Source organism: Puma concolor, chromosome D4, assembly GCF_028749965.1.
Source record: "Puma concolor isolate L17-30 chromosome D4, mPumCon1.1.hap2, whole genome shotgun sequence".
NCBI classification, from domain to species: Eukaryota; Metazoa; Chordata; class Mammalia; order Carnivora; family Felidae; genus Puma; species Puma concolor.
The window spans coordinates 66,400,393-66,426,890 of record NC_141679.1 but is presented as its reverse complement, the minus strand read 5'-3'; the positions used below and the strand labels follow the sequence as shown (position 1 = coordinate 66,426,890).

The following is a 26,498-nucleotide window of genomic DNA, read 5'->3' as shown; positions in this document are numbered from 1 at the left end:
GTAGTCTATAATCCCAGTCTCATGCATAAACTGTAGAAAATATGCTGTAATATTAACATCTAGAACTATAGGTAATTAATATTTTTAATTTTTTAATTGTATATAATAGGGATATATTATATAAAATTTTAGAAATAAAAAATCCCTTGGTTTATAATAAAAAGTCATTAAAAGCAAATAAAAATCTTTTAAAATTTTGGCTTTATCTCTATTGGAGGATATCTGAATTTCTTTTTATCTCCATCAACTTTTAAATCCTGGATCAAGAATTTAAAGCCTGCCTTTAAATTTCTCATAAAGAAGATTAATAGGGTTTTTAAAGTGAACAGATATTTAAAAAATTACCCCCCATGATTTCTATTCATCCCCCAAAATAAAACCCTCTGTGTCCCTGAGTCAGAGTTTCTGATGACTTAATTTTTCAGGAAAAGTAGGGCAAAAATTGATGATCAAAGAACATTTTTAGAAATCTAATGAGGTCAGAGATCACTGAGCATATCCATACCATCTGGGAGGCCAGAGCCAACAAAAACTGTTAGATCTTGAAAACACAATTTATCAGGGGCTTTGAAGGGTGACGTATATCTTTATGCAGTTAAACTTTAATTGTATTCCAGGTTAAATGAAGTTGATGTCTTATTTTTTATTATAAAATATGTGCATATATTTTATAGGATGCAAACTATGAGAAAAGAGAAAGATAAATAAAATCAACAATCTCCCCATGAAGGCAAAAATGACTAACATTTTGTTGGGTTTCCTTTTGGTATTTTTCCATGAATATTTTTGTTCACAGATAAAATCAAAGTATCCCATTATGCACAACCTAAATTCCTACTTTGCTTTTTAACAACTTAACGTAGGAGTTTTTCTATGTTATTTATAGAAATACTAAGTTTAGATTGTTGGACCAGAAACGGAAAATTACACAAAGGAGTGAAAAACCCACCCCAACTGGGAATTGACCATGGGTTTCGGTCCCCACAGTGTCCTTGTTTGGGGTACAAGTGTGGGTACCATTTTCTTTGGATGGCAGGGAAGATGGAATGGGTAGACAAGGATGAGAATCACCTAGTAAGGGTGTTAAAATACAGATCCGAACTCTAGCCCCAGATATTCTGGTTCAGCACCTAGAGGTAAGACCCAAGGGTCTGTATTTTCGATGAGAACCCTGGGCTATCATGTTGCAAGAGATTCTGGGGCACTCACTGAAAAGGAATGTAGTAAATCACTCTTTGTTTTCAGAAATTGTTATGGAGGAGTTGGAAAAGTGTACAGACAGTAGAGGAGGTGCAGAGAGATGCTAAAGTTGTCAGCACTACCTCTCTTCAGTCCAAAAACCCAAGGATGAATGGCACAGCAGGCATAGCATAGCTGGCAAAATGCAACAGCCACACTCTTCAAGGCCCTTAAGCTTCACCCCCACCCCGTTTGTGTCAAGCATTCTTTTTTTTTTAATTAAAAATTTTTTTAATATTTACTTTTGAAAGAGAGAAAGAGAGAGAGTGGGGGGGAGGGGAACAGAGAGAGGGAGACAGAATCCAAAGCAGTCTCCAGGTTCCGAGCTGTCAGTGCAGAGTCCCACCAGGGACTCCAACTGATGGACCACAAGATCATGACCTAAGCTGAAGTCAGATGCTTAACCAACTGAGCCGCCCAGGTGCCCCGCATTCTTTTTTTTTTTTTTTTAATGTTTACTTATTTATTTTGAGAGGGTGAGAGGCAGAGAGAGGGAGAGAGAGAATCCCAAGCAGGCTCCATGCTGTCAGTGCAGAGCCCAACGTGGTACTTGATGTCAAGAGCCATGAGATCGTGACCTAAGCCAAAATCGAGAGTGTGCAGCTTAATCAACTGAGCCACCCAGGTGCCCCTCAAGAATTCTTTCAGAGCACCCTCACTTTTCTGGTCTCTTTCCTTCATGCCCACTTCCCCTCACCCTTCAAGTCACAAGTTGAGTTGATAGAGTTCATACTGGAAATTAGGTCTCTTGACTGCTTTCCAGAGATCTTACTACTGCAGCATCCTTCAAATCCAGATTTTCTGGGTTCCCGAGCAATATCCCTTTCAAGAAGACTTTTACAGTTCTCCAGTCCATTCTGAGTTTCTACAGTAACTTCCCCCACTCCTGTGTCCTTGCTTCTTTCATCATGTTTATAGTACAATTAATTCCCTTACCATCCTTCCCTGCTACCCCAAGTTATCCTGTGCCTGGCCCAGTTGCTGGAACAGAATGTGCACATATTAATGTTTTATAAATTCACAGTATTGTGAGGGATGCTTTCCTCATAATATTTTGTGAATATTATTCACACACATAATAATTTGTGAATTCATTCATAAATAAAGGCATTTATAGTTAAAAGGACATAAAATGCCACATGTATGTAGTATGGGTTTTCCCCCATTGGTTAAGCTGTTTTTGTTTTTTTCCAGATGCCAATATTTTGAAGTTTCCTTTTTTTGTTTAGGGAGCATTCATAGTAATTCATCTTTTCTGAAACAGCAGGAATATATCATTTCACGCTATTACACATACAGCTTGAGGTAGGATTTCTTTTTAAATCTATTTCAATTGGTTGGCCTGATTTCCATCAGAGACTTCACTTTGTTATTTTATCCTCTGATCAGAATAACTACTCTGTAAAGGAAAAGAATAAAATGTTCAAAGAGGATAGTTAGGTATATTGACATTGTGTTAAAATGCAAATACAATGCAAACTGGAAGAAGTTGAACTGCCAAATAATCTGGATCATTTCTGAGTTCAGGAGAGAAATTCAAATTACTCATTTTCTCTATAGCAAGCTACAGCAAGCCTCTGTATGCATAGTCTTTGAAAGAAAAGCAGGAGTGAACCGGAGGATATTCATTCTTCATGCTTGGTTCCACAGTGAGAACACCCACTGACATTTACTAACCTATTTTCAAAAACAAACTTTCATTTAAAAACATATGTATTATGCATAATTATTTCTGAACCATTTTGAGTTTCAAAGAAACCCCAACCCCACTTTCTTAGCCCCAAGCTGCCTCCATATACTTTTCATACCTGTCAATAGACCTCAAATATTTATCCTGTTTCGTTCACCTGTTGGTAGGTTTTGTCCTCAGGGATTCTTTTCCCCTTAGACCAACTGAAAAGTTGAATAGAAGCCCTCCAGCTCCTTGCTTTCTTGCATAACTCAGATGCAAGTATTCATAATTTAAGAATTTCCTTGCTAACCCTCATCTCACTGTGTTCCCTGACCCCCAATTGCCTCTCTGATTTTATCTCTTACATTCTTCCTTTGTGTTACTTCATTTCAGCTGCTTTAATTTCCTTGCTCCTCCTCAGCCACTAAGCACACTCCTGACTCAGGGCCATTGGCCTGTCATCTCTGCTTACACATTCCTCCTTTCCCCTGGAACTCAGCATAACTTCCCTTGCTTCCTAGGGGTCTTTATTCAAATGTCAGCTAATCAAAGAGGCTATGTCCTCTATTTCTTCACTCTGCTTTCTTTTTTCATAGCATTTATCGCTCACTGACATATTATTTGATTGCTTTATGTCTGTTACTGTGAATGTGAATACATAGTAACATGAAAGCAATGACTTTTTCTGTTTTCTTCACTGCTCCTACCTTAGCACCTAAAATAGTGCCTGGCACATACTAGGTGCTCAAAAATATTTGTTAAACAAAGGAATAATTACTATGGGGAAATAGTGAAGCAGTTTCTGTAAAGGGCAAATGACAAAAGTTCCAAGGTTTTTAAATAGCACTTAAAATATAGTTCTTGACCTTTATTCCCTAACTCCTTTAGAGACAGCTATTAGAACCAGTGGCATTTATAGACTCAGCTTTCATTTCCGAAAGGAATCCCACCATTAGTATCTCCTTTTTACACCCTTGACTTTAAAAGAGAATTATATTCTCTGCAGGAATGTAGATTTGTAAGTTTCAAAAAAAAAATTATGTATAAAAATGGAATCATAAGCACATTGTTTCATAGACTCTTGTTTACAAAAGACTAATACAAGAGTACACTTCTCTGTTTAAAAATAACCTAAGTATAGCTTTGAATGATGAATTAATTTCCTTGATAAATCCCCAGTGATTAGACATTTGTGTCCAGTTTTTTAGTTTTCTAAACTACACTGAATTGTCTGTTCTTGTAGAGAAATCTGTGAATTCATTCATAGATACTACTATTGGATAACTTCCTAGATGTAGAATTATGCTAAAAAGCATGACTGTTTTTAAGGCTTTTGAAGCATACTCCCAAATTCCCTTCTAGAAAGGTGGGAGCAATTTACGAGCAGTGCAAGAAAGTGACTATTTATGGTGTCTGTATTTAGGGTTCTCCAGAGAAAAAGAACCAATAGGATATAAAAAGAAATTTATTATAAGGGATTGGCTCATATTATGGAGACTAAGAAGCCCCACAGTCTGCTATCTACCAGCCAGAGTCCCTGGAAAGCCAGTGGTATAATTCAGTCTGAACCTAAGGCTTGAGAACCAATGATGTAAATTCCAGTTGGAGGGTAAGAGAAGGGATGAAATATCCCAGCACAAACAATGGACTTGGTCAGCACCAAGAGGCTGCCTATGGACATTCCCACACAGAAGGGTGTCCTGAGCTGTGTTGCTGTCAACCTGTAGGGAACATATATTGCAATCTGAGAAAGGGACTCATAAAAATATTTGTTACTTCATCAGGGCATTGAATCCAGGAACCATGAAGAGGATTTCAAGCAGCAAACATATATTTCATTAACTTCAATCAGGGTGCTTTCCTTGTCTGTGTATCTAGTGACCATAGCACACTGCACATTTTTGCTACCAAGGATCCAAAGAAAAAAAAAACAGTCTAGTTTGATGTCAGCATTTTTCTTCCAAAATACTTGAGTTCTAAATAGAGTTTTCCCAAATTTCAGGTTTCCTCAGGCTCTCTATGCATTTGTGCTTTTGGAACAGAGTCAAATGTTGTCATTTCAATTTGTGCAGAAGGCAGCTACTGATACACATTCCTATTCAACTTCAAGGAGGAGGGCATCCAGGAATGTGCAGTTTCTAGGAATGAGCAATGACAAGCTGTGATTCTTCACAAGCGTGTGCCATTGACACCCGCACTGACCACCCCACTGAAGTGCAGAATGTGCCCCTCAGACTCCTTTGCAGCTAGTGCTGGCTCCCCATGGACCTTGTGGGTAACAGACTCTGAGGTTGTCATTGTTTTCTTTTCTAAGGAAGGCTTCCCATTTCCAGTACTAAAAAAATAATTACTAAGGCATAAGTAGATGCTTCAGTGGCTTTGGACAACTGTGCCTGAGTCTGGGCTTGTTATCTTTTAGTTCAACTGTGAAATTTAGCTTTAGCCATTCCACTGCTTTCTTTACATCTAAAATTTGGGGGGACTCCATATGAACTTAGAGACTGAGCTGAGAAAAGAATGAAGAAATTGACATGTTTTTGGCAACAGATCCCATCATTTTTATGGAGTCTGTCAGGAAGAAATGAACAAATGTGCTAAGATTAGTTCTTACAGTATAACAAGATTTAAATGGAATAATAGACCAGCATCTTGCTTTAGAAAAGGAGAAAATTTCCTTGTCCACACTGAACCTTCTAGAAAACACACTGTGGACCTTTCCCCTCATGTAAATTCAATGTCCTTACCCTTTCCATGCCTGTAACATTGTTTGGTTATATGCTGCATGCTGTCACTGCCTGTTTCTGTGTTGGAGTTGTTAGAATTGATGCAAATACCAGACTCACCCAATAAGCCCAAGAGTTTTGTGCTATCACTGGTAGGAGTAGCCAGTCTTCCCATGGGGTTGGACTAGATCTCATAAATGAGGAGAGTCAGTTTTATTCATGGTTAAAACTGAATTTCTCTGTTATGTGTAGGGAACAAGGTAATGCGTAGACTTTAAAAATTGGTCATTTAATTTAGAGTCTGTGAAAGAAAATATTCAAGTCTTTAAACAAAGTGATATTCAAGAGAGAATGTCCTCTGGTGATTTTTAAAAAAAAAATTTAATGTTTATTTATTTTTGAGAGAGGAGAAAGAGAAAGAGACAGAGCATGAGTAGGGGAGGGGTAGAGAGAGAGGGAGACACAGAATCTGAAGCAGACTCCAGGCTCTGAGCTCTTAGCACACAGCCTGATGCAGGGTTCGAACCCACAAACCATGAGATCATGACCTGAGCTGAAGTCGGATGCTTAACCAACTGAGCCACCCAGGCACCCCGTCCTCTGGTGATTTCTGTGGATATTGAGAATAATGTCTTATATAACGCCTCAGTCTGTCATTTCTACTTATATTTTTTGCCATCTTTTTCTCACCTCCAAATTTTTAAGAATAGCTGCAAGCCAGTGTCTTGGGAATGAAAAGTGCATTACGTTAAACATTGAGTCACTACCATGAGTTATGGGCTCTGTGATATTAAGTACTATTTGAGGTATCTATTTATTTAATTTTCTTAAATTACTGACAAAGAGATTTATTTTGTATTTTTGATTTCAGCATTTAAAATCAGGATACAACACCCAGTGCTCTCCACATTCAAGAGTCTCTTATGGTTTGCCTCCCTCTCTGTTTGAAACTATTTTTTCCCCGTCCCTTCCCCCATGGTCCTCTGTTAAGTTCTCAAATTCCACATATGAGTGAAAACATATGATATCTGTCTTTCTCTGACTGATTTCACTTAACATAATACCCTACTTGTATGTAAGCGATGAATCATGGCAATCTACCCCCAAAACCAAGAGCACACTGTATACATTGTAAGCTAACTTGACAATAACTTAATGGGCTCCCCTAGGCAATATGAGCTAGAGTCTAGACTCAATAGCCCAACCAGCTGGCAAAGCAAAAAGAAAGGCCAGATTCTTCTATTGGAGCATTCCTGAGCATCCCAAAGTATCTGTGAAACAAAGAAAACTCTCTTCCTCCCTTAATTCAAAAGAAGATGAAGACCTGTACTGCAATAGAAAACTGGTAATAAGACATAGAGAAACAAATCACAGAAAATAGTTGTTTAATAAGCATAATGAGGGGTGCCTGGGTGGCTCAGTCGGTTAAGCATCTGACTTCAGTTCAGGTCATGATCTCATGGTTCATGAGTTCAAGCCCTGTGTCAGGCTCTGTGCTGACATCTCAGAGCTGGAGCCTACTTCGGAGTCTGTGTGTGTGTCTCTCTCTGCCCCTTTCTCCCTCTCTCTCTCTCTCAAAAATAAACATTACCAAAAATAAAAAAAATAAACATTATGAAAATATCCCCACTTCACATTTAATAAGAAGTAATTATTAACTGTGTACCATGTTTTGCCTGTCAATATGCACTCCTAGTACAACTGCATATTAATAACACCTGTCAAAAAGGCAATTGGACAACTGGAAAAAGCTTTAAATCTATAACTTACATTTTAACCTATTTTTTTATTTTATTTTAGAGAGAGAGAGAGCATGAGCAGGGGAGAGGAGCAGGGGGAAAGAAAGAATCTTAAGCAGTCTCCACACTCAGCATGGAACCCCACATGGGACTGGATCTCATGACCCTGGGATCATGACCTGAGCCAAAATGAAGAGTCAAAGGCTCAACTTACTGAGCCACCCAGGCGCCCCTAACCTAACAATTTCAGTTCTAGGATTCTACCCTTAGGAAGTCACTAGAGATGGGGAGATGTGAAAAATGATTCATGGACAGGAATGAACAGTGAAGAGTTCTTTAAATATAGAAAATTAGAAGCAACCTAAATGCCCAATTGTAAGTTAATCATTGCATAATTTATAGATAGGCTTGTGGTACCATATTATACAACTATTAAAATATTATTTTCAAAGAACATTGAATATTATAGGAAATTTCTCATTGAATAATTTAAATGAATAGAAATAAGTGATAAATATATAATATATATGTGTACATTGAAAGGAATGTGAAATATTTATAAAAGTTATTTCTGGGTCCTGCCTTTATGAATAATCTTTATTTTGTCCTTTATACTTTCTTCAATTGTCAGTGTTTTAATGTAAACATGTAACATTTTTATCAGAAAAGCACTAAATTTTATTTTAATACCTAATAACTTTAGGGAAAAATAACCTGTGAAACACAATGCATTTCATTTTCAAAATATTGTATTTTCATAAAGTTTTGGGTTTTTTTTAATTCCAAACTTGTGCTTTAAACTTACCTCTCTGAAATAAAATTTTCAGTTTTAGGAAGTGACATTATAGCACTTGTTAGTCTATTGGGAAATTTTACCAGACTAACCCTCAGCTCAAACTAGTAGAGATTGATGGACACATATGTTGAGTAATGCACACTGATTTTTCACAGGAATGGAAACATTTGTAGAGATTGATAGAGCAATTCTTTTCAGACAATATACACTTTGCTTTTCCAGACATTCACACTAAAAAAAAGAAGAAGAAAAGAACACAGTTTTCTTAGGTGGATCTTTCCACTTCTCTATTTGTTTTGGGCTAAAAAGCAAGCATGTCTTCTGAACTTCCATGTCTGAAAATAGTGCTCTGGAGGAAGCAAACATAAAATATAAATAAAAAGAAAATCCACTAATAAAAAGTTCCTTGATTACATGCACAATGCTGATGAAAGCATTTGATTACATTATGCCTTGGCTTTTACATTTTAAAAATTAAGATATTATCTGTGTTATCCCTGTGGTTTTAAATTTTGCATCTCAAAAAGGCTTTACCTCCTCTTTATGTCCAGGAGCGTTTGGAATAGTCCTGTCCTCTCTCATCCACAGTAACACCACAAAAATCTTCTAAACCACCAACTTGCTTATGTTTCTCTTCTTAGGAGTCTTCAAAGGCCCTTGCCTTCCGGATAGTTGTAAAGAGGTAAGCACTTATTTGAAGGATTTACAACCCATTTCTTCTGCCTAAACTTCTGTCCTTCCTTACTCTTCTGCCCCTACTACTCCTCACACTGTGTTCTGGCTGTCAAGATTTTGCAAACAAGCTGGGTTATTTCTAGATTATGTGTCTTTGTTGGCTGTTCCTTCTGCATTAAATGCATTTCCTCAGCTTCTTTGCCTAGCAAGAAAAACATCCTGTAACATGCATCACAGATACAATTGTCTTGGTGAAATTTGCCTGCTTGCTCCAGGGTAAATTTGTCCTCCTTCCTCTTCACTCCCATACCATCCTTAGGTCTGCTTTTTACCATTTATTGTGTTATTATGTATGTATATAAGTTTTAATTTATGGCTTTGCCCTCCAACAGACTGTGGCTCTGTAAGGATGGGAATAGTGTGGGTTTCCCATTGCTCTAGGTATTCAAGTCCAATGTTAAAACCAAAGGATGAAGCAGGCTGTAGTACCAACCCAACCTTGGTTGGATAGTTTACCAAGACAACTATGGGTACCCTTTCAGCTCATAGCATATGGGATTCCCTTGCCCAGTTTGCCATTCTGACTGGAGAAGGAGGAAGAGTTGGTCCTGGAGGCTGGGGCAGACCTTGGTAGCAGTGTATCTTTTCCAACTTTAAGCAGCAACTTGAATAAGTACTGTTTCTTCAGATCCCACCGTTTCTTGAGATCCCAGGGCTCTGATAAATGAAAAGTAGCTCTCCTCACTATAAAACATTTGAGGAAACTGCTGAGCTGATAATAACTAGCATTTTTAAACATTTACTCTGTGCCAGGCATTCTTCTATGGGCTTTACGTATATTAATGCACTTTATCCTCATGGTAACTCCATGAGGTAGATATCATTAGTGTAGATTAGAAAAATTCAAACATAGTTCATAAAAATTGTTTAAATATACATTGTAAATAAGTGGCAGAACTGAGATTCCAACCCAGGCAATATGATCCAGGTTTCTACAGCCATGATCAAGGGTACATTGTCTTCAGAATTATTGCTGCCTTCTTAAATTGTTAGCCTCTGACCAGTTATGGAGCTCAAGGTCAGAGCTAACTGAGCATAACTGTTTTCTAAAGTTGTTTTCTTTCAAAATCTTTCTCTGCTGTTTACACAGTGCAGCCATTTTACCTTAAAATACACAAATCTGATCATACTACTCCCCAGCAGAAGAGTCCTCCAATAACATCTCCACTGCTTTGGAGATAATACCCAAACACCTGAGCATAAAATGAAAAGCTTTGTATGAGATGGGTCCACTATTCTAGTGTCAGATCTGGGCTTGTTAAAAGCTAGAACCAAAGTAGGTAATTAGGCCACAAGGAAACCCCAAGTGCAGCTACAAGATCTACGGCTCACTATAACATCTGTGCCCTAAATGCCCCAGAACTTCTCCAAATACATTTTCTCATGCATTACACATGTTTCCTACATGATCTTTTTCCCTCTTCCTGAAAAATTCTTATTTATCCCAAAGTATTGAGCTAGGTCAAGTGTTGAGCTTGGAGACAAAAGACTCCACTTTGAGCCTCCAGCAGGAATGCTGCTGGCAGCTGGAGGACTTTGGTCCTAAATGACTCCTAAAGTGCTTTGGATGGTATATCACTACATCCATTCAACCTACTACCTTTTAGGGCCTGTAACTGTGCCACAGTTATTGACTTCTGGGTTTTATTTCTTATTGTGTCATGAAGGCTTCTCCATTCTGGCCATTGCCTACTACAAGGGTGTAATTTGAAATATCGCTGTGTCTATAAACATTCCTGTATCTTGCTTCACTCCACCTTTCTCCTATACAGAATTATTATTTCTCTTTTCTGTGTCCCCATGTTATTTTATTGATACTTCTTCTAGTACTTACCTCATTGTGTAATGATTCATACTCACATGCCTCTCTTCCCTTACTCAACTATTAGCACCTTAAGGGTAGGGTATCTGATTTGTTCCTATTTGTAACCAGCTCAGTATCTGGCTGATAGTAGATGATCATAAATGTTTAATGAATAAACTAATAAATGTAGCTTAAAGCAGTGACTGTCTACCTCTTCATCAATTGGTGGAGCAGACGGAACAGCCAACTGTATGAACAAAAGCCATCAAGCATGTCCAACAAAAGTGACTGAGTGTGTATAGGGAGGCAGTAAAGTAAACAATATCTCAAGGGTCACAGCTGTTTCACTCTGCCTTTCAGCTAAGAAATGCCATGATTTACTTTCTGCTCTTGCCAAGGATGAAGAAATAAAGTCATAAACAAAAAGTGAAGGAGTGAGGAATTACTCAGTTTGGATGGACAGGTCAATCTGTTTGCCCACCTGTGGCCAAGCAAGTACAATCAAAGAATAATATACTTTCTTTGTCTGTCCCCATTTCAATCTTTATTCTTTTAACAAAAATGAAGGGATCTTCCATGAGAAATGTAGTTTCAAACTCGATATCACTATCAAAATTGGTTTTATAGACAGAATTGGGTATCCCCAATATTGTAGGGACTGTTTCAAAATTTCTGCCCCCAATACTCCCCTTCTTGCTTCAGGTTGCTAAACTCTAACAGTGCTCCTGTGTAATAACTATTTCACAGGGATTTTAGGAGGATTTAACAGATTAAGAATTGACAAATGTAGAAACCCTTAAGATAGTACGCATGGCATGTGCCTAATAAATATTTTTATTTTATTTATTTTCCTGTAACAGTTTAAGTTCTATAACAAATTATTTATGTGTGTGGAAGGTTTGGAGGAATAAGGTCAATATGGCAGTTTGTATGTATTTTGTTTTGGAAATTTTTTATTTATTAAAGTAACATAGATACATAGTAAAACTTCAAACAGTATAAAGCAATATTAAATGTCCTCCTCTCCCCAAACCTGCTGTTAGCATGGTTATTCTAAACCACATGCTGAAATTTATTTCTTTCCAATGTGTCAGTTTTAAATACCGACTATAAACTTGCCTATGAAAGATTAAGAATTTATTTATCTTATTTCATCCCTACTAATTTTATTTATATGAGTACTTAATTCTTCATTTGGTTTCATTTTTATCTTTAGGTTTTATATATACACTCATGTGTATACATACATATATATACACATATATACATATATTACTATTTTTGTCATCATATACTTTATTCCTTGATATCTACCATGTAAATAATTATAAATTTGAAGAACCTCATGCCCAGTGATTTTTCAGGTAAACTAACTCATTGGTGGGCAGGGGAATGGGGCTGATGTAGTGTTGCCTATTTCTGTGGCTAATTTCAAGCTACTATCCTGACTGTACATTCCCTTTTATAATTACAATCATATTCAATGTTTTTCCTGTGGTTTGACGTTTTTAAAAAATCAATAAGCTGCATTTATAAAATTATGCTTATGCAAATGTTATTCAATATAGAACCAAATATTATGATTTCTCATAGAGAAAGAAACATAATACTGATAGGAAATAAAGTAGATCATCAAATAAACTAGAATTTTCAAGTTCTAATTGTATTTTAGAAATAATTAAATCTAGGGGCACCTGGGTGGCTCAGTCGGTTAAGCAGTTGACTTCAGCTCAGGTCCTGATCTCACAGGTCATGGGTTCCGCCCCACGTCAGGCTCTGTGGTGACAGCTCAGAACCTGAAGCCTGCTTTGGATTCTGTGTCTCCCTCTCTCTCTGTTCCTCCCCTGCTCAAACTCTGTATCTGTCTCTGAAAAATAAATAAATGTGAAAGAAAGAAGGAAAGAAAGAAGGAAAGAAAGAAAGAAAGAAAGAAAGAAAGAAAGAAAGAAAGAAAGAAAGAATTAAATCTATCATTCTGAAGGAGGAGGTGATTCTTCCAAAATTGAAAAATGAAAATACAAGGTAGCAGGAACAACAGATAACAGAAAATGTGTGCTACCTTTTACACAGTTTTGATTACAGAAGCATGCTGTCTTGCAAAACACTTTGGAGGACATCCAGAAGTCTTCACATTATTAAGGGTTACCACCAAAAAGAGAACAGACAGAAAATTATTTCCTGCTCATATTAAAATGACCCTACAAAGGAAACAACCAGAAAAATGGACCTAGATTCCTAGCAGGAATTTGAGTGATGTGAAACGAAGTGGAGACAGATTTGTGGTTTTGTATAAGCATGTAAAATCAAGCCTTCTTGCATGAGAAATTATTGGCAACTGCAGACTTGTTGCTTCTCCAAGTACATGTAAGTACTCAGATGCAAAATTGCCTATCTTCTCTGACTCATATTTTCTGCTGGTTTCCACCATTTGTTGGAATAATGCAAGTTTTTGTGGTAATTAGAATGTTTTATTTCTTCACTGTTCAATTTTCTTCATTCATTCATTCATTCAACAGTAGTCACTAGCCACAGGTGGCTACGAAGCAACTAGGAAAGAAATATTTAACTTTATGTAATTTTAATTCCATTTTCGTGAAAAGCCACATGTGACTAGTTGACTCTATGTACTGGCAGTGCAGTTCTTACAAAAGCTATAGACAAAGGAAAGACAGAGATGACTCCACTGGGGACTCTACAGTTTGGCCTGGGAATGAAACAATCTGCTCATCTCTTACTTAGAAAGTCCTCTTTGGTCTGGAGGTCTGGGTCACATAGGAGAAAATAAGAGAGTCGGCAATTTAGTGACATTAAATCTGTGCTACAGGAGGCTGAATATTCTAACCATGAAAATCAAATCATTTCATTCTCTTTCTTGCTCAGTGTCATGATACATTTTGTGTTGGTTCATATTTGGGCTTTGATGTTCTTGCATGTATCCCTTTGTTATTTCTGGAGATTCTAAATGCTTTTGCTTTACCTGCTGGGCACAAGAACCATATGCCTTCAAACTGTTAAGAGCTTCCAGCTGATTTTTTAATGATATATTTTTTGTTTGTTTGTTTGTTTTAATGTTATATGTTTAATGGACTCCACTTTTCATGAAGATCCTGTGAATTCCTACACTCATTTCAGCCTCCGCTTTCTTTACCTGCTCAATAGCTGACATCTTGGGTTTTCTTGTCATATTCTTGAATTCATTCATTCATACATTCAATAAATATTTGTTGAATGCCTACTAAATGCCAGATACTTTCATAAATATTGGGAAATCAGCAGTGAACAAAACCAAGTCCCTGAACTCATATTCCATTAAGGGGAGCTACCAGGGTAAACAAATAAATAAAAATAATATACCAGGCAGGGAAAATAAAGCAGAGTAAGGGGGATAGAGAATGCTGTGAATGGAAAAAGGTATGTTGCTATTTTACAGGTTGGTCGTGAAAGGCTTTAAGATGGCATTTAGCACAGAGGACTAAAAGGAGAAAGAAGAAAGCCATGTGAATATTAGGTAAAGAACATAGCCCAGCAGAGGGAACTGCAAATGCAAATGTTCCCAGGTGAGATTTGTGGGGGTGATTAGTTGAGCTATTTGTCCATGGAAAGGGTTTGTCAACCTGTCCTAATCTGTCCTAATCTGTGTGAATGGGAGAGCACAGGCAGGACACCTTTTAAAGAAGGTTTTAACTCTAGGGCAGGAACACCTTTGTTTGAGAAGGAAGATCATAACTGCATGCTGATTCAGTGTGTGTGTGTGTGTGTGTGTGTGTGTGTGTGTTAGAGGTGGGTGATGTAAGAAAAGTCACCTGGCTGTCTGGCAACAGTTCTTTAATTACTTGGACTTCTCCATCATGACCCAGTTGAATTCTGGATTCACAGTTTCCTCTGCAACCACAGGTTTTCTTTGTGTTCTAGACTATGCTTTCTCGGTTCTGGTTTATCAAACAAAAGAATTCATACTGCTTTTCATATTATAAAAAATGCCTCAGTATATGTATTTGCTGATGTCTTCATTTTCAGATTGGGGCTATATATAGGTTATTCTCTACCAACAATTTTAATAGGATTTTGGAAGGAAAGTAAGTTTACGTAGCACCTCAAACTTGAAATCAGAATTCTTATGGGCTGTTGTGGCTGGAGTCCAAGACAGAGCAGACTGTATGGGATAGTCCTGAGTAGGCCATCACAGGAGGAAACTATTAGAGATCAGTCTTTATTTCTATGTTCTGAGACTCTTACTATGTGAAGATGGCAGTAACTGGGCTGTTATGGTTTTGTTACTGGTAGTATGCTAAAATTTGGTATCGTAAGACTATAAATCAGGGCCTCACAGACTGAGTGACTTGTGGAGGGTCCATACGAAGGTAAGATAATAGATAAGGTTGGGGATACAGACATCAGTAACAATGGCTTATCAACATCAGCATTAAATGGGTATTTCCCTCAAAATACAAAGACATCTCAAGTGAGAAAGTGTGTTCTAAAGAGTCTGGGTGTATAGTTTAACAAGATTATGTTTTAATGTCTTTTACTCATCTTTCCTAAAATGGGAGGGATCTTGAGGAAGGCTAGTCTTGTAGTTAAAAGTGAAGACTCCAGAGCCATATTTAGAGGGGTTGAAATCTATCAGTTAAATGCAATAACATGTTAAATAAGCAGTAGCCTGCAGACCTGAAACACTGGGAGCCAGAAATGGCTCAATTAAATAAATGTGTACTGATTATCATTATGTGGCAGGCCCTGTGCTGGTCCCTGGGGCCAGAGAGATAGGAAATGTATTTTTCTGTATATAGGGACTTCACAGCTGGATAGGGAAATGGTAGCATAAAGAAATGATTACTACTGTCTAAATTTTCTAGGTCAAATTCAAGAATAAAGATATGATGTCAAAATCATATAAATGTAATTTCACCATTAGAATATGAGCTATCTTACATGTATGTTAAACTATGCTTTCAAATCACACATCAGAAACTATGTAACTCAGAAAAGTGCTAGTACATGATAGGAATAAATGGAACTGAATTAAAATGTAAGAGACCATTAACAGTATTACTAACAAATTTGATAACATAGTGAAAATATCCTAAATACTAAAATAAAGGACGTAATTTAGAGAATTCCCCCTCACTTTACAAATAAAGAAACTGTAACCTGGAGACTTATCTGGGAAAGACCTAGAATGTAAGGCTAGATGCAAACTTTCAGTCAGAAGTTCTTTTCTACTACAGGTGAACGATAAAAAAAAATCTCAGATAAGTCTCCCACAGCACACACAAAGGCACAGAAATTAATTTTATCAAGTCACAGCACCCATGATAATAGGAAGTTCCACTTCTCTTGACTTCTTTCATTTTAACCAATTATCCATTGATTCAAAAATATGAAGAGAGGTATCTGTTCCAGACCCTAAACTAAATGCTGGAGATGTAACTGTTGCCCTCATAGAATTCATGGTCTAGTAGGGAACATAGCTGAAAACAGTATAATAATAATATATTATTATAATATAAATATGCTGTAATTATAATTTTTACAGTTATATGCACCCACACATATATATATACATATATATGTATAGTGTATATATGTATAACAAATAATATAATTGCCATGTAACTATAAAAAGAAATTATTACTCTATATGTATCATGGAAAACAGGACCGAGGGTAATTGTGTAGCCAGTAAAGGTTGTAAAGAGGTTCCCTTGATCATGTTGCTGAAGAATGAGTAGGATCCTTCAAGGGGTCCTGGGAGGCAGCTAACCTGGGTGAATGTGCCTTCCTTCACATGTTTTCATAAGCTTATCTCAACATGAAGGGATTCAGAGGTCTAATTTTGCCACCTCCTGGGCTCCACTTGCTGTTCTACTCACTGAGACACTTGTTCTTGACTTGTGCACTTGAAACACTGCCTCAGCTCTACCATTTGCTATTTTCCTGGCTGCAAAGTGATGGGGGTGTTGGATTTATATCATTGCTACTTTTATCTATTTACATATTTCTCTGCTCACTAGGAATGGTGTTGTGGTGGATAGGAAGTCAGTTAAACTTTACTAAAAATGTGCTGTGGAGAATTGGCTATATTATTTTGCTGTTAAAAAGGGGAGGAGATGGAGCACCTGGATGGCTCAGTCAATTGAGTGTTGGACTCTTGATTTGGCACAGGTCACAATCTCCCAGTTCATGGGATCAAGCCCCACATCAGGCTCTGCACTGATGGCATGGAGCCTGTTTGGGATACTTTCCATCTCTCTTTCTCTCTCTCTCTCTCTCTCTCCCTCCCTCCCTCCCTCCCTCCCCCCCACCTCCCTCCCTCTCCCCTGCTCTCTCTCTTGTTCTTAAAATAAATAAACAAATAAGGAGAACTACAAGGTACTCAGCCTTTGGGAATATGGCTTACAAATAAATTTTCCATTGCAAATATCCCCACTCCTCCTTCAGGAGAGAAATCAGAATGGAAGACATGATCCCAGTTGCAAGCTCACTTGAAACTATAAAATGTGCCTGTTGCAATAAACTCAGACTACTCAAGATGGGAGAGTGATTATTTTGAAAGGGGAGAATTTCATTTTAAAATGAGTATTGATTTCTTTTCTTATTAGAACAAAACATGCACACTGAGTATAATACAGAAAATTATAAGAAGGAAAGCAAAATTACCCAGCAATCCCATCTTCCTGGGTTAGTTACATAGATAACATTGTGGAATATTTTCTTAACATCTTTCTACCAATTATATGACATTATATTTGGAAGAAAAAATAAGCCACTTGACATATTGAAGTTTTTTAATAGAATCCAGTTCTAATAGTAAAAAGCTTTGTTATATTTTCTATTTCATCTGCTCAAATTATCTGCCCTTCTTTGGATTTTCTGAGCAGTAAGCAGAAGCTACTTCCTTTCTCTTTCCAATGCATTTCTGTCACTATTTTCTCAGTTCACTTTTCCCCTCTTTCTCTAAGCTTGTGATCATCATGTTACTCTGCATCTTTCAGGTTTCTGTATTTGTCTTCCATTATACCTCAGTTGAGTCGAAACTCTCTCCTACTAGAAGAATTTTCATAAAACAATATTAACAATAAGATAGAGAATTGATATTTGAACCTGACTAAATTAGCCTCTTCTTAGAATATTACAACAATGAACGAGAACAAGGGCATATAGAGCTTTTGGATTGCTATATTACAGAGAGATATATAGTACCAATTATTTAAATCTTGGGTAACCTTACACTTTTAGATCAAAGGACAGGTGAAAATTTAGCTCTACCTCAGTGGGATACCATCTTGAGATAGAAAAATAGAAAAGGAAAAATGGTAAGAAGTTGGAAATACAAATATACATAAAATAGGAGAATTCCTGGAAAGCTACAAATGCTTCAGATAAAGAGTCCTCATTAAATCACTGAGTAAAACATTATTCATGCTGTTGTGATTAGGGTAACCTTAGGTGTAGCACTCTTCAGAGAACTTATCGTTAATAAAACCATAATGGTGAGGTTGTTAACTAGAAATTATCATATTAGTTATTTCTGAGTTTGGCATATCAGAGTCTGGGCCATGCTTCTAAAACAATGATTAACAAATAGTGTGTTCAACAAATATTTGTTGAACAAATGAATGAATACTGTATTGAATTTGGAAGTGTTTGATCACTTGTAAGATTGAGTCTATAGGAGGCAGAATTAATACTCAGCATTGAAGTTTGCTACAAGTATCAGCAATAAGACAACCCTCATTGTCATTTCAAAGTGTAGGAACAAAAGTCAGGACAGTACTAAATAATAAACTAAAATTGAGTGGCTAGGATGCTGGAGGCAGGAGTAGAGCCAACTTCTGGGGGAAAATAAGATGGTAGGATCCCCACAGTATTGAAGATATCAAGTGGTCACACTGTGTACTTCAGCCAAGCACAATGCCAGGAACAGATTGCTGCTCAGTAAGTAAGATTTGTTAAGTGGGTGAATAATGAACTCTAACCCAGAAGAGTGGATGGGCACCCACATAAGAGTGTATGGGTGTGGGGGGATGTGTACTCAGATATATCAGTCACAAGGCAGCAAGGGACCTAATGAGTAATTGTTGTTACAGCAATTTTTATAGGTTTAGTTATGCATACAAAAGATTTCACCTTAGACTACCTCAAGTGGCCTAATATCTCCCCACAGACAGACAGAATCGATTCCAATCACTTGGGGTAATATCAATAGACTTCACCCCAAAGCAGAAATAGTGCATGGTCTACTTATTTAAACAGTTTTACCTTGTAAAAATTCAAGATTTAAGAAAGAAATGGTGCAAGTAGTATTTGTGGGGTTTTTTTTCTTTTTCTTTTCTATAACATTGAGCAGTAGGCTCAAGGGATAGTACAGTTTCGTATTATTTTCACTTTATGAATTGGTCTTTACAAAAATCTATGGGGTCAGTTTTATATCCCCTTTATTAGTTGGAAAAATTGGTGTTCATTGAGTGAACTCAATGCTTTCCAAACTTTATGTGTATGAGAATCAGAAAATCTTGTTAAAATGCAGATTCTGATCCAGCAGGCTCTTGTGGCATGGGTGTATGTATTTTTTTTTTTTTCTAATTTTTATTTACTTATTTATTTTAAGAGAGATAGAATGCAAGTGGGAGAGAGGCAGAGAGAGAGAAAGAGAGAGAGAGAGAATATCCCAACCAGGCTCCACACTGTTAGTGCAGAGCTCAATGACAGGCCAGATCCCATGAACTGTGAGATCATGACCTGAGCCAAAAATCAAGACTCAGACACTTAACCGACTGAGCCACTCAGGCACCCCTGGGTGTATGTATTTCTGTGAAGCTACCAGGTGATGCTTTGTAGCTGGTCCAACTACCTTCCTTGAAGTAACAAATAACTAAGAGACTCACTCAAGGTGACAAAGCTAAAAAATGTTAGGACCAAGATTTGAACTAAGCTCTTCTTATGGTAAATCTGAGACCAAAAACCGTGGAGTTAGAATTCTGTTTCCCAAAAGATAAGAAAACAAAGATTAATGAGAACCTATCACCTTCTTGACACTGTCTCACACCCTTTGAGCAGGAGAGAAAATCCCAATTACTCTGATAGGAGTCAGGAGACTGTAATAGGAAACCTACTCTTCTTTCCTTGAGATATTTTCCACTAAAACTTCCAGATTTCACTTGCTATTATTGATTAACCTGCTCTTGTCAAAGTTGTCAATGATTTCCTTGATTTTAAAAACAATGGACTTTTTTTGAACTTGACAACTCAGAAGTATTTGACACTGAAGATCATTCCTTTTCCTCCTCCCTTGATGTCTGTTTTAATGCTCCATTTGTGTTTTACCTCTCTGGCTGCTGCTTCCTAGTTTCCTGTGTAGGGTCCTTTTCATCTGCCCCTCTTTCTTGTGTTTCCTGAGTATTGGTTCTTGGACCCAGCCTTATTTTACTTTGCCCTCTTTCCCTATGGGATCAATGTTTAACCCTTCCATAGAATTCAACTTTCACCTTCAAGTTTTAACCTCCAGATTATACCTTTAGCTTAGATCTTTATACTCCAGATCTTTATACTTATTAAATATCTATAGCCTAATTTATACTTATTAAATATCTATAGCCCAAAACTAAACTGAATTAACTCATCTTTTTCCCTTAAATTATTTTTTTAATTGTGTCATATCTTTGGTAAATCCATCCACCTGGTTGCCCTCTTCACTTCCTCTTTTACTTCCTACATTCACTTCCCTTCCCTCTTACTTCCTACATTTAATCTAATTTTATAGATTGATTCTCCTAAATGGCTTTCAAATAACTTTCATCTCTGCACTTGCACAACATCTGCCTATTTCAGATTCATATCTCATTCCTTGATCATTGACAAACCCTTCTAACCTCTGGCCTTATTTCTTCCTAATCCATTTTCCACACTACTTCTAGAATAATCATTCTAAAATACTAATGTTATTGTGTCACAATCTTGCTTAAAGTGTTCCCCTTTGTTTTAGTATAGTTGGTAAATTCCTTAAGTAACATTGAAAGTACAATATGTCCCTTTCTACTTTTCCTGATCATTGCCCATCATTGATATCCTTCTCCTTATGAACAAGACCATAAGCATCCTGGCCTACTTTTAGTTTCTCCATAAGGCATGCTTTGTCATGTATTTATGCCTTTCTGCTATCAATCTTTTTAGAACCACCAGAACACTCAATGGCCATTTTCCAAGCTAACCTCAATGTTCCCTCTATGATACCACCTCTTCAAGGAAACTTTCCATAATTCTTTCAGGCTAGGTGTTCTCCTCTTATATGTACTAACATAGCACCCTGGTTTATATCTTAACCCTGACTACACTGTATTATTTATTTGAGTCCTTTTAGAGTATGAGGATTCTGAGGACAGCAATTGTGTCTTCACTTCTGAATAACCAGAACAATGGACAGAGCCTGGAAGTTCAATTAACTTTTGCTGATGAGTGATGTTGGGAAAAAGCCACTTTCTTGACTAATTAGTCAAGGGTTTCCTTTCAATGTTTCACCGTTTTGCAGGAATCATACATTCTAAAATCACAGATCTTAATGAGTGATTTAAGCTTAATTTCTTTAAGGTTATGAGCTTAATTTCTTTAACCAGTACATGACCAGACACATCCTGTTAAAAACATTCAATAGTAAAGGACTCTCACTAGAAAATATCATTTTATCATTTACAAGAGGTCTAATTATCACACTGACAAGAAGATTAGACTGGGTTTCCTTCACTCTTAACTTTTACCCAGTAGCACACTCTTGGCAAAGGGAGTGAATGGATCTCAGACTAGTTGCTTTAAATCCTTTCTCCCTAACTTTATATCAGGATGGAGTGATTCTCTACTCATGATAGAAGGGCAAAATAAATGCCTTGAATGGAGACATAAATGGAGGTGGTGTTCCTGTGGATTGGGGCTTGTTCTTATTTTCCAGAATCTTTTTGGTGAATGCATTTTTATTTTCATAACACAAGCAAAATAGTTAAAATTATCAAATTAACACCTGTTCATTTAAAAAGATTCAAAAAATATAAAGCATTCAGAGAAGAGATAACACAAATCACATATAATCTTACATTTCTGTGATAGATTGTTAAAATTTTGATGTATATCTTTCCAAAATAAATGGGATCACTTTATATATGCTGTTATGTATTTTTTGAAATCAATTATGTCATTCATTTACTTTGTAACATGTGTCTAAGCATGTTGTCAAATCAAAATTATTGCCATGAAAAAATATTTTATTTCTATTCAAGAGATTTCAAAATGCAGAGTGGCAAATAGAGTAGAATACTAATTACTATATATTATCTTAAGGGTGTTATGAAAATTGGAAATTGCCAACCTTATGTTTTTTTTGTATGTTTGTACAAAACATTTTAATTATGTGAAAAATTTATGGAAAGAAAGCTGTGATGTTCAAAATGCTAGCCATTTGCCACATGTGGCTACTTAAATTTAAATTAATTAAAATAAAATGAAATTAATAATTTATTACTGCAGTTGCACTAGCCAGATTTCAAGTGCTTAATAGCCGCATATTACAAGTGCTTCTAGCATTAGAGAGCACAGATATAAAATATTTCCATCATCACAGAATGTTCTATTGGAGAGTGTTGGTGTAGAGTTCTAATATATATGTTACAATTTAAGTTTAACAATTTGTTGAGCATCAAGTATGTGTCAGATGTTATGTTAGACACCTTTCGCTTTTCTAGTGGTATTTTACTTAATACTCCCCAAAAGTTGTGGGATAAATAGTTGCCATACCTACTTTTCAAGTTAAAAAAAAAATGGAGGCTCATGGAAGCAAATTGGCTTGATTGTAAGGGTTGGAAGTCAATTGTAATCCTCATGAAAGTGTACTGATTTGATTAAAAGGGTTGGAAATCAATTATAATCTGTCCAACATCACTGTGTTAGTATCTGGTCAGCTGGGGCACTTGGTCTCATGGTACATAAGCTGCTGCTTTCCCATATCAGAATTGCCAGGAAAGTCACCCCTTTGAATTCCATGTTGAGAATCAACTTGGAGACAAGCATCTCCATTCACTCAGTTATTCTTTATGGCCACACTCCCTTTAATTGACCTGGACAGTTGGGCTGTGGCCCTCAGCCATTCTCCTAAGGTCTTAAAACCAAGATTCTCAACATTACTCACAAAGCCCATCACAATTTTGTCTGAACTCTCTTGCATCATTTCCCATTCTCTACTTCCCAGCCATGTGCCAGTCATGTCAAGTAATAATTCCCAGAGGAGGTATCATGTTTCCCATGTCTTCAGATAACTCATTCACTTGAACTGAAAGCTTCTTTTACTCTTTTCAACCTATCTAACGATTGATGGTTTTTAATACTCAGCTCAGGTCCTGACTCCCCCTAGATGCTTTGCCTTAACCACAGAATATGACTTAGGAATCCTTCTAATTTAGGATTTCTTATTGTGCCTTGTTATTTTTAATAAATCACACTTACCACAGTGTGATCATTGGTTAACTTGTGTGTTTCTCCATTGACTATAATCTCCTTGAGAGTAAGGCTTATATCTTATTCTGCCACAATACCACATATAGGTTTAAATGTTCAATTCTAATAATTAAACAACTTTTTTTCCAGATATGAGATATCATCTGAAGATACAGAAGCAGAAGAAGAGAGAGTCCTCTCTTAGACAAAATATACCTCAAAGGATTAGTCTCCATCTTTCCTTCACATCCCACATCTTCTCTAAATCAGGTAAGGACTGTCACCTGTCTTTGATGGTCCTTATACTAAGATCATCTCTAGGAATACCGTGGCTGCTTGTTTCAGAATATGGGGAAAAAGAGGATAAGCACCATATAGAAGAGCCTGTAGCTGCCCAAGAAGGTACGGCCAGCACACTTTTCTCATAACTTTGTCCCCTTCCAAGGCTGGAGGTGGAGCTCTTTTCACGTGCTTCAGAGGGAAGCTTCTTCTTCCCATCCCCCAACTGCCAGCCATGCTGTCTGAATCATTTGAGAAGTCCTCTCCACTCCTTCATTAACTCTCCTATGTGCCATATGGGGCTGGCTTGTGGTGACACCTGCCATAATGTGTCATCAGCTGACAGGCAATCACTTCGTAGAGGGTATTGCTCTGCTACAGAACACACATCAGATTGACACACTGCCTCTCCCTGATAGGGAAGAACAATTCTTCTACATCCTCAGGTAAAAAAAAAAAAGTGGTATAAAATGCCAGGCTCCTGTAGCAATATGATGTGCATAGGGACATTATAAACAGGAGAGTTTTTATAACTGTCATTCACCTTCCTGGCCTTAAGATGTGTGACATGGTTGTGACAATCACTTGCCCTCATCTCAAGCATATTCATTTATCCATACATTTATTTATTCATGTATTCAACAAATTTGGGGGGTACTTTCTAAGATTTAGGTACTTGCTGGAAGCTCCAAGGGGATACAGGGGTAAACAAAACATGGTCCCTGACATTAAGAACATCTCATTCAAGCAGGAGACACAAGCACATAAACATGATTGTAATGTAATGAGACAGGGGCTTGTAGAAGAGTCAGACATGAAGCACTGTCAGGCAGAGCACAATGGAAAGAGCCATTTATGAAGCCTGAGGGAATCAGGGAATGTTTCAAGGAGAAATGAAATAGGAGTTGATTTTTGAAGGAAAATGACATTTCATGCGAGCTGGGTAAGGAAGTCCTTCCTGGCAGTGGCAATAACAGGTGCAGAGGAGGTAGGTGTAAAGGGGTGTGAACCACAGTGCTCTGTGGCTGGAGCATGAGATAAGCAAGTGAGAGTCCAAGGAGATGTCATCAGACATGCCTTTGGGGAACATAGTATGTAAGGCCTTTGACAGTCTCATGTTGACAGTGGCTGGTCATCAGCTATTTAGTCAGGGTGGAGCACAGAGATTTTAAGGTGAATACTTTCCAACTGAATCAGGAAAATAATAGGCTTTTAAAACTTCTGTAGTTCCCCCTTGTTTATTTTTATCTTTTTCTGTATGTGTTTTCATAATGATTAAAAACTCTAAAATACACACATAAAAGTCCTGGTGGTTTACTTTTGTGAGTAGCATGAGAAGAGGGGAGCTTGGGAGACTAGATCTCACTTCATAGGGTAAGGCAGTTCACAGCAGCATAACAGAAAAAAAAAAAAAAGAACAAGGAAGGAAGGAAAGCTGAGAACCATGGCGTTAGTGGAGTAAGGGAAGACGGGTCCCAGAGACACCAATCTGAGACAGAGAAGTGGTCAAGTGTACCTGTAGCCTAACTGGCTGATCCCTCTCCCAGGGAAGGCTGATCTGGTGTCAAGGGACTATTGCAGGGCAAGGGTCTAGAGGGCATGCAATGCATATATGAGGAAAAAGCCATGAGGTGAGGTTAGAGAGACATGGAAAACACTAGAAATGGCAGACCCATCTAAGCAGGTACAGGTTGATTGCTTTGCTGATTGTGTATTTGCTTAGACAAGATATGCCCAGTAAAACTTGTGTATGGGCATAGAGAGGTGGATAAGAAATGTATTATCAATAAGATAACCACGTGGGTCTTCCTTTTGTCCCCGAAAAGATATGGCCAACCCTAAAAGGTAGGGAGGCTGTCTAAGATTATGCCAGGTGCTAGCAGCAAAGGTATGGAGATCAGACAGGAAGGAATAAGTCTAAATCTCAGCTCTACTGCCAAATTAAGAAATAGGCATGAAAATACCTTTCAGCATGATTGAGACGACTATCTGAAATAATGTATGTAAAATATTTAGCCCATTGCCAGGCTTTCAAAGAATGGAGCTGTTATTTTACACAGTTTGTATGTTTTCTATGTAGCACAGTACTGGGCCCTCAAGAAACTTAGAAATATTCCTTGGCATGACTTCTCTTGGTTTGCAAGTGCACTGGAAGTTTAAATTAATCTTTTGCAAGTATAAGGCACACGAAGAGTTATCACCGGTTGGTATTGAAGGAGACAGTCATTTGTCAGTAATATTGACCCAAGGAAAACCAGTCAGGTGTAAAGAGGCATCACTTTGAATTGATGTGACAAATGAAGCTCCATCATTTGAATGAGGAGACAGTAATAGGGTCACTGGATCTTGTGGGCCTAATCTGACACATAGTTAAATAGTCATTGCAATCCCAATACACAAGATTCCTTAGTCATCTGTACAGTTAGGAGTTGGGGATATGGGTCGCTGCTAAGAGTAGAGGTAAAATTTGTGCACCTCGGGCATGAAAACCTGAAATAGAATGACTACTTAGAAACAAACTGAAGGATTTGAAAAAGGCAGTAAATAGGTATCAATGTCCCAACAAAAATATTAGTACACTTAAAACTATTTCTTTGAATATATACATCACTTATCTGTTAAAATGATTCGCTGATAAAACTTAAGTGTCCATCTCTGAAAGCCAGCAAATCTTATTTAAATTTAACCAAGAGCAGGCAACATTTTGACAAGCTTCTGTTCTTCCTTCAGCATTCAAGCTTATGTTTAATTCAGTGTTTCATCATTTGCAATGAAATAAACTTCTTCATGCTATGAAAAATTTACAAAATGTGAAGCAAAGAGAGTGTATTTCAGGTACACAATGATATTAGCTGCTCAAAAAAAATTGTTCATGTATGGCATGAACTTACACTTGTGTATTGAAGAGGGAGATAGGAGATAATATTAGAAGCTAAAGAAACAGAAAAGTGTATATTCAATTTCCAGAACCCCATATACAAATTGGAGTCTCATTGTCTGCCCAGCATTGTTCTAGAGACTGTGTAGATAGTGC

General features: G+C 37.2%; 1 long non-coding RNA gene and 1 pseudogene across 1 annotated transcript in view; both read left to right on the top strand.

Moving 5' to 3' along the window:
- Window positions 1-26,498, top strand: part of LOC147574954 (uncharacterized) — a 641,937-nt gene that overhangs the window by 495,349 nt on the left and 120,090 nt on the right. Inside the window, exon 9 of the long non-coding RNA XR_015242915.1 lies at window positions 23,336-23,455. This is a non-coding gene — a long non-coding RNA (uncharacterized LOC147574954). The remainder of the gene's footprint in view (window positions 1-23,335; window positions 23,456-26,498) is intronic.
- On the top strand, window positions 4,555-5,076 carry LOC147574955 (WD repeat domain phosphoinositide-interacting protein 3 pseudogene; annotated as a pseudogene).